Below are 16,367 nucleotides of genomic sequence, written 5' to 3'. Positions count from 1 at the left end.
GGCTAGTGAATCTGTCAATCAAACTCATCGGCAAGGCAGGCGGGTTCGCTTTTAACCAATCGAATGGCCCCTTACACTTTCTCTACGCTTTCTGCGGGTGGCAAAAGCCCCGCCCTTTTTTGATTCTGGACTAGTCGGTCGTTAGCGTGTTAGCCTTAGCATGGCTTGTCGATTTATTGCCTTCGGTTGTCAAAAATTACTGGCTTGTGCAACTTTTCAGTGGACCTGGAAGCAAGGCAACAGTGGTTGAATGCAGTTGACATTGAATCCATCGAACTCTGTACTGGTCATGAGATTTAAAATGAATGTTTCACTCGGGATTGTTTGTACGTTATTCTCTTAGCTTTCATGCTAGCGTCATTTCAACACTCAGACACGGTTTTGATCATATGAAGGTGGAGGAGAAAAATCTTCAACTTCCACAGGTTTTGTGGAGAAACTGGCATCACTTTGCTCCGTACCACGCAGTGGGACTACATTACCTCAAATTCATCTCACTGTCAATCACAGATACCCAATACAGCCCGAAGTCACTTTGCTTGACCTTAATTTTATTTTTTTAATAACTCAAATGTCATTGATTTTATATTGTAACCATATACATATACACCTCTTGGCCAGGTCACCCTTGCAAAAAAGATCCTCATATCTCTGGGTTTTATAGCTGGTTAAATACTACACAACAAAAGATGGTCATAGAACAACAAAGTGCAAACATTCACCCTTTATTGCAGAGTAAAATTCAGTGAAAACATGGACAGATTAAAACATCAAAATTTAAGCAAATGTGGGATCTCTACTGATTTGAATTTTATTTAAACTGGAACTAATTTTCATAACTTCCTTACATACAATGAAGTCCCTTGAACAATACAGCAGTATTGATTTGAACTCTGTCTTACTCCCCTCAGTCTCTCTTCTTCTGTATGAAATTGTGTCGCCTAAATTTAGTTCTAAACACACTGGACAGTAAAGATGTAGGTCCACTCCCAAACGGTCTGAATTCCACAATGGATTGATGTCGTCTTGCAGTTCCAACATTTGTGGACCCAAAAGGGGACTGTCCAATACCGGGACATTGATCCCAGGATGAGGTTCAGTCATGGATCCACTCTCCTCCCATTCAATCTCTGGAACCAGCATACCCTGACAAAAAAAAAAAAAAAAAGATACTGTTTATGAACAGCACTGTTTTTTTGTGTTTTAGATTATGTAGGAACAGTGACCGACTAATAATAACTTATATTGTTGCTTGCAGGCAGACCTCATATCTCCATAACTGTTTATAATTTGCAAATAAGTGAACCTTAACAAAGTAGTGACATTAGTACATCTGATGGCTCATAAGGCCATGCATTGTGATGCATTTTGAACTTGCAGATGTGCTATTCTTCCTACAAACAAACAATTTAGGGAAATTGTTTGCACCACACAACAATAATCCTTTTCATTCATTTTCGATGAAAATTCACTGTAGTCATTATGATTTCATGATACTCTTCTTGATACTTTCCACTTTAGTCAAACTGCACACAAATCAGTTGTCCAGTACAGTGAGATTAAATAAAGCATTTACCCGGGGATCAGAAACAGGGTTCTGGGTCAAGCCCAACTGCCACAGCTGATTTGGTGTCATGCTTTGCTCCGTCCTGATTGGATGGCTGTCCCACGCGTCACTAAAGACATCCAAACTGGCCTGAATGCGTGGTAGAAAAATGTAATGGCAGCAGAATACGTGATGTTACTGATATTGAGCAAGTCTTGGTCCTCAGGAGAGAGCAGGATGTTGTAATATAAACCAGTAACAGTCATGAAGACATCACACCAGAGGAGCTCAATCCTGTATTTGGAAAAAAGCAAAAAGAAATATTATATTGTCAGATTTATTTTTAATACATCATTCACTTTTATGTATCAGAGCTCCAGACTAACTTTTTTCACTAGGAGCATAGTGGCCCCTAACTGAAAATTTTAGGGGCACAACCAGAAAATTTAGGGGCGCATACCGTAAATCAACATTCTAACCAAATCTACTAATTTCCACTGTATTACAAATAAATACTTTAATAATAGATGCAGAAATTACAATGTGCTGTTTCTAATTCAGTGTCATATTTTATTCTGCACTTTTGAAGATGCAACATGAAGGTAAACTGACAGCACCATCGCTGTCACGACAGTACAACTAAGTAAAAATAGTAAAAAAAATACCATACATTTAGAATAAAAAAAGTTTTTAGTAACCAGTGATTACCGTAGTAACCTTTCGTAATTTCACAGTTTCAAACAATACTTAAATGTATGTAAATATTAGAGGATGGAAATTCATGTTGGTGACACCAAATAGGTTCAGCCAAGATGCACAATAAGCGTGTTTGAGATCACCCAGATGGACGCAACACTGCACAGATCACCTGGTGTGTGACGTATATTTTTGTTTTTGCTCCAACATCACCTGTCAATCAAAACAAAAATATCCCGAGAAAGGGGTGAGAGCAAGACACCAATCAGAGCGAACGCAGCTGGAAATTTAGTATTGAACTGACTAAAAGCTGCCCTACAGACTACAAAACAATGCATTATGGGACATGCGTCCTGATGGGGTTTTTGTAGTTCACTGATCAATTAAAATAATTTAAAATACCAACTGATTAAAAAAAGGCTACATCCATTACAAAACATTAAAATAATTATAAAAGATGTAATATCACAGCTCATACTTTGGGGGAGAGGCATATTAAAACGAAATTGAATGTTAAGGACAACTACTAATTCCTGGTCTCTTTCAGTCTCGCTGCAGCTTCGACTTCATGCGAGTTTGAGACCCCTGCTGTACACTCTGTCACTGGTACACTAGCTGCAGGTCGGAAGAACGAATCAATAGTTCGCTTGCTCATAGCTCAGACGCACATATCAGGTTGTGATGATATTTGTCTCCGTTTCCTTCCCACGGATGTTTACGCGCGCTCGATTATCTCTAGGCCCCGCCCCTCCACATATTTTAGCCACTTGCAGTGACTTTCCCTATTCTTCTCAGATGCATTGGCCGCCTCAGGCATCACTCAATGAAACGCGAGTGTGTGCTCGCGTGTGCTCCAGTCTCATGAGTATTCGCGCGAGTGTGTGTGTCTGCCTGCGTGCGTGTGCGCTCGCGTCTCATTGATGATTTCATCTCTCATTTCATCGATCATTGACGTGCTCCTTTCATGTTTAATGTATAAAAAATACGGAGGGTGGGGGAGGCAAATTTACTGGTAGCACATGGGTGTAAAATTCAGTCGCAAACTCTCAAAGTTTGGTCGCAAAATGCGACCAAATGGACGCAGTCTGGAGCCCTGTGTATATATTAAAGCTTCTAAAACTAGGTTCAACTCACCGTTGATTGTGTGTACACTTTTCCCACAATGAAGCCGTTTGTGTCAGTTGTACGTACTGTGAGCATTAACTCGGCTATGCCCACATTTTCTCCTCCGTGATCTCCTCTCACCCTGACAATAACATGAAAATCATGTCTCAAACACATAATTACAAATGCATCGCCAATACGGTACACATCAGTTTAAAATGTAATGTTTTTATGCATGTTGCCAATAAGTAGAATTTCTAGGTTAAAAAAATGGCAGGAGTGGGTTACATGTATCACTGGGGGAAAAAATGAGGTGAGAGAGACTGTTAAGGGGGGGTAAAATGTTATTCATGAGGGGAAAGAGTTTTAGAGTTGCCTTTGTTTATGGAGAGGAGTCTAAAAAAAGTAATTTTATTTTTGTACAAATAACCAAGTACTTATACTGCCTGATATGTGAATAAAATATTTCTTTATGAATGACATGAATACCTCAGAGGAAAGCCATAAACGTTCACAGCGTCACTGAAGAAGGCCAAGTGGGTGTCTGCACAGTTGTTCTCTGCTATCTTCAGGTACAGGATACATGGAATACAAGTACAAATATTTTCAACTGACAGATGTTTACGGCGGCAAAAATGCTAAATTCCCAATTGACAGGTAAAACAGTAATACAATAGGATGATAAAATATGAAATAGAATAGAATAGAAGGCTATTTAATAATCCCTGAGGAAAATGTTTTTAAATGGCCATCTTAAAAAAACACATAAACACACATGCATTACAAATAGAAATATCACAAAATAAAAAGATTGATAAAAAAAGGTAAATAATTGGAAAATCAGTGGGTAAAATTAAAAGAAATTACTTGTAAGATGCCCTGCCAGAGAGTTGTATTGCCTGATGGCACGAGGAACAAAAGATTGTCACGCTGTCACGCTTCAGTAATTCCTAGAGAATAAATAAAAACACAACAAACATGGATTAGATCATTTAGCTGTCTGATCTTAAATTACATAATTTTCAAATATATGAAAGGGGAATTTTTTTAAAACACTCTTGCTATGATTACTTGAGCTTGTAGTAAAGAACACCTTTAAAAAATCAGAGACAAGACACTGATCACAGGAAGCCTGTGTGTAATACTTACAGTAACTTCTACTCTAATCACTGTTGACAGCTGATTTCTCCCATCCACCCTTTCTGTGACTACTTATCGACTACAAAACAGCCTAAAAACATAATGTTTGGGATTCTTGTCATTACGTCATTGGAAGTAAAGATACGGGGATTTTAGTGGCTGTCACTCTGACACAATCTCACAGGGCTGGTCATCACAATTAATACGGGTTCTAACGTTAGAAACTTAATGAGGCTTCTTTCATTCAACAGTGGATTCATGTCTGTTATATTTAAAAAATGCCGTTTTCATGAATGTCATATGAATTAACTTTGTTGCACATATCCACCCCGTCTTAAAGTCTGGGTTGTGAAAATGCTGTGTCTAACTTTAACCCGGATCGCGTTTACATAAGGCAGCACACGGAACAACTAGCTAGTTAGCATAGCATAGCATCAGTGTTTAAACAAATCGCCGTCTCCAAATCAATACTTTTTATTAAACTTTCTTTGCTGCTGTAAATCCGGCATGCTTTTCCCCTTAGTTCCTTATGAATCATGTTAAGAACCTACAGATCATTGGCTATAGACGCTAGCTTGAACCGACACCGGCTTGAACTTCACTCACAACTTGCACAGGCTAAGCAAAACAAAGCTAAGCTAATTGGTTGAATGCTGTAAAGCATTCAACCCTTTGTTTTCCTGTTTCTCTTTATTGGTTGAATGCTGTAAAGCATTCAACCCTTTGTTTTCCTGTTTCTCTTTATTGGTTGAATGCTGTAAAGCATTCAACCCTTTGTTTTTCTGTTTCTCTTTATTGGTTGAATGCTGTAAAGCATTCAACCCTTTGTTTTTCTGTTTCTCTTTATTTATTATAGTATCTTCCGCCGTTTTTCGGCACTTAACTCCTTCTACAATTTTTAACTGATTTTTACCGTTCAACTTTTAAAATGTTCATCTCTTTCATGTTATTTCTGCTATGACTTTTGGTTTTTCAAATCCTTTTACTTTTTAAGATATTCCAGGTTTTCCGGGAATTTTTGCTCCATTGAAATACATGGAGAATTTTTCGTTCAGAAGTTCACAGTTAAACTCCTTCTACAATTTTTCACCTATTTTAACCGTTCGACTATGAAAATGTTCAGCTCTTTCATCTTATTCTAGCTATGACATTTTGGTCCTTCAAATCCCTGAACTTTTCCATTTATTCCCGGATATTCCTGGATTTTCCAATCTTTTTGCTCCATTGGCCACACCTTTGCTTCTTTAAACAATTGTAACTTTAACATTCTTTTGGCTAGAGACACCGTTCAAATATTGAAATGTTCACAAGGTTTTGGACTTCAACATACGTTTTGAAATTATTATGGGATGGCAACACCACCTACAGTTTGGCGGCCATTTTGTGCCAAAATGTGAGGCAATTTTAAACTTCTTCAAACTTTCACGTATTTTAATCCTTCTACTATTACAATGTTCAACCCTTTCAGCTTATTCCTTTCAGCTACGACTTTTAGTCTTTCAAATCTTTGAACTTTTCAAGATATTCCAAGATTTTCCAGGATTTTCCAAGATTTTTGCTTCATTTAAATACATGGAGAATCCTTGAAAACCTTTGTTGCTTTCAAGCATTATAACTTTAACAAGCTTTCAGCTAGAGGCACCGTTCAAACATTGAAATGCTCACAAGGCTTTGGACTTCAACATACGTTTTGAAATTATTATGGGATGGCAACACAACCTACTGTTTGGTGGGCATTTTTTGACAAAATCTGAAGCAAACATTGCAAAGAACTTAATCCATGGCTGGAACTGAACATATTGAAATTCACTGGATCTGGACATATAAGGAATGTGGGCGTGGTTAGCAATCAAACTTCGTTGCTAAGGACATCCAAAGGTTTACTTTTTCCGATTTGTCTGAAACTGACGTCGATTTGTTCGTCATCCCCAGGCGACCGAAACATAAAATGGTTGCTATGGAGATAAAATCAATAGGAAAGCCGCCATTTTGGAAAAAGTGGATTTTCTGTCAACTTAGAACATGTAGCTTTTAACAATATGATACTCTCAAACAACGTGTTTTTTTGAGTCAGTTGATGATGCTGATTCCAATGCTAGCACTTTTAACCATTTTAGCAACATCTTCAAATTTTCAACAGTCCAGTCATTTTTGTATCAACTTAAGCTTTCATGCTTAACTCCTTCTACATTTTTTGACCTATTTTAGCCATTCTACTATTACAATGTTCAACTTTTTCAACTTTTTCCTGCTATGATTTTTTTTTAAATCTTTTAACTTTTAAAGATATTCCGGGATTTCCCAGGATTTTTGCTTCATTAAAATACATAGGAAATCTTTTTTTTAACTTCTTTCACAGTTTTTTACCTACTTTAACCATTCTACTTTTAAAATGTTGAGCTCTTTCAGCTCTGTTCAGCCATTTCTTCAGCAAATTCAGCTTTCATTCAGCAGTACAGCATTCAACCCTGCATTTTCTTCTGGAAATGCAGCTCCTTCTAGTTTATTATAGTATCTTCCGCCGTTTTTTGGCGTTTAACTCCTTCTACAATTTTTAACCGATTTTAACCATTCAACTTTTAAAATGTTCAGCTCTTTCATCTTATTTCTGCTATGACTTTTGGTTTTTCAAATCCTTTTACTTTTTAAGATATTCCAGGTTTTCCGGGAATTTTTGCTCCATTGAAATACATGGAGAATTTTTCGTACAGAAGTTCACAGTTAAACTCCTTCTACAATTTTTCACCTATTTTAACCGTTAGACTATGAAAATGTTCAGCTCTTTCATCTTATTCTAGCTATGACATTTTGGTCCTTCAAATCTTTGAACTTTTCCAGATATTCCTGAATATTCCCAGATTTTCCAATGTTTTTGCTCCATTGGCCACACCTTTGCTTCTTTAAACAATTGTAACTTTAACATTCTTTTGGCTAGAGACACCGTTCAAATATTGAAATGTTCACAAGGGTTTGGACTTCAACATAAGGTTCAAAATTATTATGGGATGGCAACACCACCTACAGTTTGGCGGCCATTTTGTGCCAAAATGTGAGGCAATTTTAAACTTCTTCAAACTTTCACCTATTTTTACCATTCTACTTTTACAATGTTCAACCCTTTCATCTTATTCCTTTCAGCTATGACTTTTGGTCCTTCAAATCTTTGAACTTTTCCAGATATTCCCGGATATTCCCAGATTTTCCAATGTTTTTGCTCCATTGGCCACACCTTTTCTTCTTTAAACAATTGTAACTTTAACATTCTTTTGGCTAGAGACACCGTTCAAATATTGAAATGTTCACAAGGTTTTGGACTTCAACATAAGGTTCAAAATTATTATGGGATGGCAACACCACCTACAGTTTGGCGGCCATTTTGTGCCAAAATGTGAGGCAATTTTAAACTTCTTCAAACTTTCACCTATTTTTACCATTCTACTATTACAATTTTCAACCCTTTCATCTTATTCCTTTCAGCTATGACTTTTGGTCCTTCAAATCTTTGAACTTTTCCAGATATTCCCGGATATTCCCAGATTTTCCAATGTTTTTGCTCCATTGGCCACACCTTTGCTTCTTTAAACAATTGTAACTTTAACATTCTTTTGGCTAGAGACACCGTTCAAATATTGAAATGTTCACAAGGTTTTGGACTTCAACATAAAGTTCAAAATTATTATGGGATGGCAACACCACCTACAGTTTGGCGGCCATTATGTGCCAAAATGTGAGGCAATTTTAAACTTCTTCAAACTTTCACGTATTTTAATCATTTTACTATTACAATGTTCAACCCTTTCAGCTTATTCCTTTCAGCTACGACTTTTAGTCTTTCAAGTCTTTTAACTTTTCAAGATATTCCAAGATTTTCCAGGATTTTCCAAGATTTTTGTTTCATTTAAATACATGGAGAATCCTTGAAAACCTTTGTTGCTTTCAAGCATTATAACTTTAAAATGCTTTCAACTAGAGGCACCGTTCAAACATTGAAATGCTCACAAGGCTTTGGACTTCAACATACGTTTTGAAATTATTATGGGATGGCAACACAACCTACTGTTTGGTGGGCATTTTTTGACAAAATCTGAAGCAAAGGTTGCAATAAACTTCATCCATGGCTGGAACTGAACATATTGAAATTCACTGGATCTGGACATATAAGGAATGTGGGCGTGGTTAGCCAACAAAGCTCGTTGCTAAGGACGTCCAAAGGTTTACTTTTTCCGATTTGTCTGAAACTGACGTCGATTTGTTCGTCATCCCATGCCGACCCAAACGTAAAATGGTTGCTATGGAGATAAAATTAATAGAAAAGCCGCCATTTTGAAAAAAGTGGATTTTCTGTCAACTTAGAACATGTAGCTTTTACCAATATGATACTCTCAAACAATGTTTTTTTTTTAGTCAGTTGATGATGCTGATTCCAATGCTAGCACTTTTAACAATTTTAGCAACATCTTCAAATTTTCAACAGTTCAGCCATTTTTTCATCAACTTAAGCTTTCGTGCTTAACTCCTACATTTTTTGACTTATTATAGCCATTCTACTATTACAATGTTCAACTTTTTCAGCTTATTCCTGCTATGACTTTTTTTCAAATCTTTTAACTTTTAAAGATATTCCAGGATTTCCCAGGATTTTTGCTTCATTAAAATACATAGGAAATCTTTTTTTTTAACTTCTTTCACAGTTTTTTACCTACTTTAACCATTCTACTTTTAAAATGTTGAGCTCTTTCAGCTCTGTTCAGCCATTTCTTCAGCAAATTCAGCTTTCATTCAGCAGTACAGCATTCAACCCTGCATTTTCTTCTGGAAATGCAGCTCCTTCTAGTTTATTTTTATAGTATCTTCCGCCGTTTTTTGGCGTTTAACTACTTCTACAATTTTTAACCTATTTTAACCATTCTACTTTTAAAATGTTCATCTCTTTCATCTTATTTCTGCTATGACTTTTGGTTTTTCAAATCCTTTTACTTTTTAAGATATTCCAGGTTTTCCGGGAATTTTTGCTCCATTGAAATACATGGAGAATTTTTTGTTCAGAAGTTCACAGTTAAACTCCTTCTACAATTTTTCACCTATTTTAACCGTTCGACTATGAAAATGTTCAGCTCTTTCATCTTATTCTAGCTATGACATTTTGGTCCTTCAAATCTTTGAACTTTTCCAGATATTCCCGGATATTCCCAGATTTTCCAATCTTTTTGCTCCATTGGCCACACCTTTGCTTCTTTAAACAATTGTAACTTTAACATTCTTTTGGCTAGAGACACCGTTCAAATATTGAAATGTTCACAAGGTTTTGGACCTCAACATAAGGCTCAAAATTATTATGGGATGGCAACACCACCTACACTTTGGCGGCCATTTTGTGCCAAAATGTGAGGCAATTTTAAACTTCTTCAAACTTTCACCTATTTTTACCATTCTACTATTACAATGTTCAACCCTTTCATCTTATTCCTTTCAGCTATGACTTTTGGTCCTTCAAATCCTTGAACTTTTCCAGATATTCCCGGATATTCCCAGATTTTCCAATCTTTTTGCTCCATTGGCCACACCTTTGCTTATTTAAACAATTGTAACTTTAACATTCTTTTGGCTAGAGACACCGTTCAAATATTGAAATGTTCACAAGGTTTTGGACTTCAACATAAGGTTTAAAAATTATTATGGGATGGCAACACCACCTACAGTTTGGCGGCCATTTTGTGCCAAAATGTGAGGCAATTTTAAACTTCTTCAAACTTTCACGTATTTTTACCATTCTACTATTACAATGTTCAACCCTTTCATCTTATTCCTTTCAGCTATGACTTTTGGTCCTTCAAATCTTAGAACTTTTCCAGATATTCCCGGATATTCCCAGATTTTCCAATGTTTTTGCTCCATTGGCCACACCTTTGCTTTTTTAAACAATTGTAACTTTAACATTCTTTTGGCTAGAGACACCGTTCAAATATTGAAATGTTCACAAGGTTTTGGACTTCAACATAAGGTTCAAAATTATTATGGGATGGCAACACCACCTACAGTTTGGCGGCCATTTTGTGCCAAAATGTGAGGCAATTTTAAACTTCTTCAAACTTTCACCTATTTTTACCATTCTACTATTACAATGTTCAACCCTTTCATCTTATTCCTTTCAGCTATGACTTTTGGTCCTTCAAATCTTTGAACTTTTCCAGATATTCCCGGATATTCCCAGATTTTCCAATCTTTTTGCTCCATTGGCCACACCTTTGCTTCTTTAAACAATTGTAACTTTAACATTCTTTTGGCTAGAGACACCGTTCAAATATTGAAATGTTCACAAGGTTTTGGACTTCAACATAAGGTTCAAAAGTATTATGGGATGGCAACACCACCTACAGTTTGGCGGCCATTTTGTGCCAAAATGTGAGGCAATTTTAAACTTCTTCAAACTTTCACGTATTTTAATCCTTCTACTATTACAATGTTCAACCCTTTCATCTTATTCCTTTCAGCTACGACTTTTAGTCTTTCAAATCTTTGAACTTTTCAAGATATTCCAAGATTTTCCAGGATTTTCCAAGATTTTTGCTTCATTTAAATACATGATGAATCCTTGAAAACCTTTGTTGCTTTCAAGCATTATAACTTTAACATGCTTTCAGCTAGAGGCACCGTTCAAACATTGAAATGCTCACAAGGCTTTGGACTTCGACATACGTTTTGAAATTATTATGGGATGGCAACACAACCTACTGTTTGGTGGGCATTTTTTGACAAAATCTGAAGCAAATGTTGCAATAAACTTCATCCATGGCTGGAACTGAACATATTGAAATTCACTGGAACTGGACATATAAGGAATGTGGGCGTGGTTAGCAAACAAAGCTCGTTGCTAAGGACGTCCAAAAATTTACTTTTTCCGATTCATCTGAAACCGACATTGATTTGTTCCTCATCTCCAGGCGACCCAAACATAAAATGGTTGCTATGGAGATAAAATCAATAGAAAAGCCGCCATTTTGAAAAGAGTGGATTTTCTATCAACTTAGAACATGTAGCTTTTACTAATATGATACTCTCAAACAATGTGTTTTTTGGAGTCAGTTGATGATGCTGATTCCAGTGCTAGTACTTTTAGCCATTTTAGCAACATCTTCAAATTTTCAACAATTCAGCCATTTTTTCAACAATTTCAGCTTTCATGCTTAAGTCCTACAAATTTTGACCTATTTCAGCCATTCTACTATTACAATGTTCAACTTTTTCAGCTTATTCCTGCTAGGACTTTTGCACCTTTAACTTTTCATGGTTCTTCCAGTACAGTTGAGCCATTTCTTCAGCTAATTCAGCTTTCATTCAGCAGTACAGCATTCAACCCTGCATTTTCTTCTGGAAATGCAGCTCCTTCTAGTTATTATTATTTATACTATCTTCCGCCGTTTTTTGACACTTAACTACTTCTACAATTTTTAACCGATTTTTACCATTCAACTTTTAAAATGTTCAGCTTTTTCAGCTTATTATTGCTATGACTTTTGGTACTTCTAATCCTTGTACTTTTTAAGATATTCCAGTTTTTCCGGGAATTTTTGCCCTATTAAAATGCATTGGGAAGTTATGATGCACGAGGCGCCCGGTTCGACACCCGGTTCGGACGCTTCAAAATTTTTTACCATTTTACTTTTAAAATGTTCAACTCTTTCAACTTATTACAGTTATTACTTTTGGTCATTCAAATCATTGAACTTTTTAAGATATTCCAGGATTTTCCAGGATTTTTTGCTCCATTAAAATACATAGAGAATCCTTGTGCTAAACTTCTTTTACAGGTTTTTACTTACTTTAACCATTGTATGAAACAGTTCAGCTCATTCCTTTCCTTCAAATCTTCAAATTTTCATTAATTCAGCCATTTTTTCAATAATGTCATGCCTTGTTTAACTCCTTTTACAAGTTTTTTACCTCCAAAATTTTTTTTACCACCACTTTTGGTCCTTCAAATCCTGCGACTTTTCAAAAGTGAAGGCTCATGGGAAAGTGTTGATTCCCAAACCATGAGTTAGGTGGCTGTTACGAGAAGTCACTATCATGTTTTTGCACCACATAAGTTAGTGGTTTAATGAAAATATAATGCTGTATCATTCGGCTAGGTAGCTGATGATCAATTTATCTCTCCATTATACATGGATGTGTGTGCAAAGACTAATGGCACATGCATATTTGAGAGAATTGATCTTGAGGCTCTGCATTTGCCAGAATGTCTCCTGCTGCAGGACGTGACTCTACTTTTACTATCAAATGATTGGTGCTTTGGATTATAACATCAAGGTTTGAAGTCATTGTGGGATGGAGAGTGTTTGGTAGCCATATTGTGTTTGTCAAATCTGAAGCCTTTGTTTCTTTAAAAGAATATAACTTTAACATACTTGTAGCCAAAGACACCGTTCAAACATTAAAATGATATACGTTTAGAAATCATTATGGGATGTCGACACAACCTAATGTTGGTGGCCTTTTTATGACAAAATCTGAAGCAAATATTGCAATAAACTTAATCCATGGCTGGAACTGAACAGATTGAACTTCACTGGATCTGGACATATAAGGAATGTGGGCGTGGTTAGCCAACAAACTTCGTTGCTAAGGACGTCCAAAGGTTTACTTTTTCCGATTTGTCTGAAACTGACGTCGATTTGTTCGTCATCCCATGCCGACCCAAACGTAAAATTGTTGCTATGGAGATAAAATTAATAAAAAAGCCGCCATTTTGAAAAAAGTGGATTTTCTGTCAACTTAGAACATGTAGCTTTTACCAACATGACACTCTTAAACAATGTGGTTTTTTGAGTCAGTTGATGATGCTGATGCTAGCACTTTTAGCCATTTTAGCATCATCTTCAAATTTTCAACAGTACATCCATTTTTTCAACAATTTCAGCTTTCATGCTTAACTCCGTCTACAAATTTTGACCTGTTTTGGTCATTCTACTTTTACAATGTTCACCTTTGACTTTTGGTCCTTTAATTTTTCAAAATATTCCAGGATTTTCCAGGACATTTCAGCCATTTTTTCAACAATTTTTTAGCTTTCATGCTTAACTCCTTCTACAATGTTTGACCTATTTTAGACATTCTACTTTTACAATGTTCAGCTTTTTCATCATATTTCTGCTTTCATTCAGCAATACAGCATTCAACCCTGCATTTTCTTCTGGAAATGCAGCTCCTTCTAGTTTATTATTATCGTATCTTATAGTATCTTCCGCCGTTTTTTGGCGTTTAACTCCTTCTACAATTTTTAACCGATTTTAACCATTCAACTTTTAAAATGTTCAGCTCTTTCATCTTATTTCTGCTATGACTTTTGGTTTTTCAAATCCTTTTACTTTTTAAGATATTCCAGGTTTTCCGGGAATTTTTGCTCCATTGAAATACATGGAGAATTTTTCGTACAGAAGTTAACAGTTAAACTCCTTCTACAATTTTTCACCTATTTTAACCGTTCGACTATGAAAATGTTCAGCTCTTTCATCTTATTCTAGCTATGACATTTTGGTCCTTCAAATCTTTGAACTTTTCCAGATATTCCCGGATATTCCCAGATTTTCCAATGTTTTTGCTCCATTGGCCACACCTTTGCTTCTTTAAACAATTGTAACTTTAACATTCTTTTGGCTAGAGACACCGTTCAAATATTGAAATGTTCACAAGGTTTTGGACTTCAACATAAGGTTCAAAATTATTATGGGATGGCAACACCACCTACAGTTTGGCGGCCATTTTGTGCCAAAATGTGAGGCAATTTTAAACTTCTTCAAACTTTCACGTATTTTAATCCTTCTACTATTACAATGTTCAACCCTTTCAGCTTATTCCTTTCAGCTACGACTTTTAGTCTTTCAAGTCTTTGAACTTTTCAAGATATTCCAAGATTTTCCAGGATTTTCCAAGATTTTTGCTTCATTTAAATACATGGAGAATCCTTGAAAACCTTTGTTGCTTTCAAGCATTATAACTTTAACATGCTTTCAGCTAGAGGCACCGATCAAACATTGAAATGCTCGCAAGGCTTTGGACTTCAACATACGTTTTGAAATTATTATGGGATGGCAACACAACCTACTGTTTGGTGGGCATTTTTTGACAAAATCTGAAGCAAATGTTGCAATAAACTTCATCCATGGCTGGAACTGAACATATTGAAATTCACTGGATTTGGACATATAAGGAATGTGGGCGTGGTTAGCAAACAAAGCTCGTTGCTAAGGACGTCCAAAAATTTACTTTTTCCGATTCATCTGAAACCGACGTTGATTTGTTCCTCATCTCCAGGCGACCCAAACATAAAATGGTTGCTATGGAGATAAAATCAATAGAAAAGCCGCCATTTTGAAAAGAGTGGATTTTCTATCAACTTAGAACATGTAGCTTTTACCAATATAATACTCTCAAACAACGTGTTTTTTGGAGTCAGTTGATGATGCTGATTCCAATGCTAGCACTTTTAGCCATTTTAGCAACTTCTTCAAATTTTTAACACTTCAGCCATTTTTTCAACAATTTCAGCTTTAATGCTTAACTCCTTCTACAAACTTTGACCTATTTCAGCCATTCTACTATTACAATGTTCAACTTTTTCATCTTATTCCTGCTAGGACTTTTGCACATTTAACTTTTCAAGGTTTTCCCAGTACAGTTCAGCCATTTCTTCAGCTAATTCAGCTTTCATTCAGCAGTACAGCATTCAACCCTGCATTTTCTTCTGGAAATGCAGCTCCTTCTAGTTTGCGGTGGGGGTACTCTGCAAACGACTCGGCTGCAGTGTTCATAAAGCATTCACACATGTCACTTGGCAAAGGAGAACGCTTCAACTTAGTATTCAATAACATTACAGGACGTACAACGAGGGAATGATCAAATAAATGCATTACTTACGGGCTGAGACTGATCCCGTTCGGAAGACCTCTCCGCCATGTTTGCCGCCCGCGTCCTTTCAACTGCTGTGCTGAACAGCTCCCTCCCTCGTCACTTTGAAAGTGAGGAGTGTAAGGGGCCATTCGATTGGTTAAAAGCGAACCCGCCTGCCTTGCCGATGAGTTTGATTGACAGATTCACTAGCCAATGGTGACATTAGTTGACCCGCTCCGTCAGATGAGTCTCAATATTCACCGTAGAAAAATCTCTCACACACACGGGGAGATTCACAAACGAGAACGGGATTTTGAATGCACAGTCTGCAGTTCGAATGATCTGTGAGTTCACATCACATGTGTGCCTAAAAATCATGTTTGTGAAGCACTTACTGTGTATTTCTGATACATTTATTGTGAATTTCTAAAATGTTTTTTGTGAAACACAGTGTGCACATTTGTGAGAAACACTTATTGTGCATTTGTAAAACATTTAGTGTGCATTTGTGAAACACAATCTGTGTGTTTGTGAAACACAAGGTGTGTATTTCCGAATTTATTTTTCACGTTTGCATAAAATGACATTTGTGAATCGGAGCGTGTGCATTTGTAAAACCGGTTGTGTGCATTTCTGATTATTGAGACTGAATTAACTCCATATTTTTCACCTCTGACTGCCATTTAGTATGATTACACAGAGAAGCGGTCGGGGTAACGTGTTTGACTTTCCCTCACTCTTTCAGCCACACCAGAGCCTCAGGCTGAAATGAAACCTTGAGCTCTGCAAAGAAAATTGGCTCTCTGATGAACAATGCACCCTGTAAGGAAAGGAGAGGATGAAGGGCTGAATGTTCAAGTGAAAGGCAAAGACTGCAATGGATACGTGTAGGTTTTTGACAATGTCAGCAATGAAACAACATCACACCCCTGTTATAATGGTCTTTACATGAAACAAGAATTTACTTTCATGGAGGGAGTGGAGTTCATTTAAC

General features: G+C 36.5%; 1 long non-coding RNA gene across 1 annotated transcript; it reads right to left on the bottom strand.

The window, feature by feature from the left end:
• Positions 1-709: 709 nt before the first annotated feature.
• On the bottom strand, positions 710-15,516 carry LOC144992524 (uncharacterized). Its single transcript, XR_013656559.1, has 6 exons — positions 15,401-15,516; positions 4,214-4,296; positions 3,836-3,912; positions 3,377-3,488; positions 1,577-1,840; positions 710-1,146 (listed from the first exon to the last, which is right to left on the bottom strand). It is a non-coding gene; the product is annotated as an uncharacterized LOC144992524 (long non-coding RNA).
• Between the last annotated feature and the right edge of the window lie 851 nt (positions 15,517-16,367).

The sequence above is a fragment of the Oryzias latipes genome, chromosome 6, assembly GCF_053564925.1.
Source record: "Oryzias latipes strain Hd-rR chromosome 6, Olatipes_Hd-rR_3.1".
Classification (NCBI taxonomy): domain Eukaryota; kingdom Metazoa; phylum Chordata; class Actinopteri; order Beloniformes; family Adrianichthyidae; genus Oryzias; species Oryzias latipes.
The sequence above is the reverse complement of the archived record's forward strand: the minus strand, read 5'-3'. Positions and strand labels throughout refer to the sequence as shown.